Source organism: Nicotiana attenuata, unplaced genomic scaffold (genome assembly GCF_001879085.1).
Source record: "Nicotiana attenuata strain UT unplaced genomic scaffold, NIATTr2, whole genome shotgun sequence".
Taxonomy (NCBI): domain Eukaryota; kingdom Viridiplantae; phylum Streptophyta; class Magnoliopsida; order Solanales; family Solanaceae; genus Nicotiana; species Nicotiana attenuata.
Genome location: NW_017674479.1, coordinates 88,932 through 91,197, shown reverse-complemented (window position 1 = coordinate 91,197; position 2,266 = coordinate 88,932).

Here is a 2,266-nt window from a genome sequence, read left to right as displayed (position 1 = left end):
TCACACGATTGATTCTGATTTTCCTTGATTGATTGGTAATTCAAAAACTTTCTTTTAAAACCCTAGCATTCTACCCGCCCGTTTGAACTAATTGGTTTTGTTACCTTATTTGTTATAGTACTCTGTTCTTTTAAGCCTTTCCTTAATTAGAATTTTCCTGAACTTGGTCTTAATTGGCTACTATATGCAATGTTGAATCTTGATCCCCTCCTTATTTATTCGTATACTGATTTTTCCTACTTGCCTTATATGGTGCTGAATATTTTCGTTTGATTTTGATTCCCTTAATTAATGGGAGTACTTCCTTGATTCTTTGATTAATTGATTCCGAGTTCTTCAATTAACATATTTCTGTGATTTTTACCTTATTTTACCCCCTACTTTCAACTATAAATACCCTAAGTCTTTTACACAAACACAACAACAGTCTTCTGACTTATACACCACTGAATACTTTCAAATCTGCATTCTCTCTTGCTCTCTTGCTCCACTACTATTCTCTGCTCCTGTTTATTATTAGCCGGCTGAAAGCCAAGGCTAATATAGTGTTACTCCTTTATCTTTGCATCCTGCTTTTGCTCTTTACTGGTATGTCCTGATTAACTTTTCAAGTCTCACACCAATGTGTTTATTTTTGTTTCAGTTCATTATTTTTGTGATTCTCTTCTACTTATGCTTCTCCTGTTCAGTGTGTAATTGATTCTTTACTCTAATGCTTCACCATGCCTTCTGAGTTACATGTTAATTCTGACTTTGTTTACTCCTAACTTTATTTGTTATGTCTATGTCCAGTTGTTACACATTAGCATGCATAAACTCTACTGCCTCCCAGTCCCCTGAATCCCCTGATTCTGTGTAGTCGTGTCCATTAAACCTACATCCCTTTTAGCATTGTGTGATTTACTTGCTTCCCTTTCCCCATGATCATTGTATGCAATCTTATGCTATTGTTTCTGTTGTTTCTTTCTAAAACAAACCCCTTGTTTTCTTAAAACTCTTCTTTTAAACACTTCTTCCTGCACTTCACACTATTCTTAGAAAATAGGATCTTCCCCCTTCGTGTGAGCATTGATTTGAGTACCTCTAAGTACTCACTGAAATTTGACACACAAGGCTGGTATTCCACACTGCACCTATCCTGCATTCTTCTAAAATGTCTAGGTGCTGGTATTGGCCAGGGACCCAATGGGGCCCTAGGGAGCTTTGCCGCATCTAGACCATGGCAAAGGCTGTGAACTCGAAGAGGTTGAGGTTGGAACATTGGGCCTGATGAAAGGCTCCCTATAGCATAGTTGTTTTTGTTTTTTCGTTCTCTGGTCTTGTAATTCAGATGCTACTGGTTTGTAATAATTTGTGAGCAAATAATTGGGGGTGAATAGTGAATATGGGGGAGGGTTATGCATGTTTAGTATAAATCATGGGTAGAAAACATGCTTATAGGATTTTATTTGCGCAATAGACAACCTATATAGGTCATGCATCTCATTCATTAGAAATCCTGCTTTAGGTTCTTTATTTTCAGTATGTCATTACGCTCATCTTGTAACCACGCTCAGTTAATAACCAGCAATGATTAACAACAAGCCAAATAACTTGTCATTACTGCATTGGCATATTAGAAATCATGTTCTTAGGAACTCTTATGTGCATTAGATATCCTACCCATAAGACTTCTCACTTGTTCGAGTTGCAGTGGTTAATTCATGTTAGTCCAATAACCATGTTAAAATATGGCTAAGTGGTTTGAAACGTTTTTTGCAAACACCTTACCACGCGTACCTTTACAAATCAGAATAAAGAAAATGTATGTTCATTCCTTTATAAATAATCAGGTAATGTATAACGACGCCTAGGCAAACCTTAGGCCCGTTAGGAACTGACAAATTGTGTCTTTTTTATTAGCCTAAAACCAACCAGCTTCTTTATGTTTTAACTTTGCAGTTCCCCCTTCTTGTTTTGATTTTCTGAAGTTCACTCAGCTTTTCTTTTCTTAAAACAAAAACTCTGCTGAAAACGATTTTTAAAATGACACACCTTTACTTTTACTGAGTTCTGATTTTTATGTCTGCAAATCCCTGGGTTACCTATCTCTGTCCAGAATCGTGCTATTATTGTTACTACTTCATTTCTAAAACCAACGTTTTAACGTCTGAAAAGTCCCTATCTTTTGAGCCTTAATCATGTTTAAGGCATGCTACTTACTGTGTTTTGCTTTGAGGTAGGTGGTACATGGGCCTTTACGTGTTTACATGCTTCCCCCTACCAT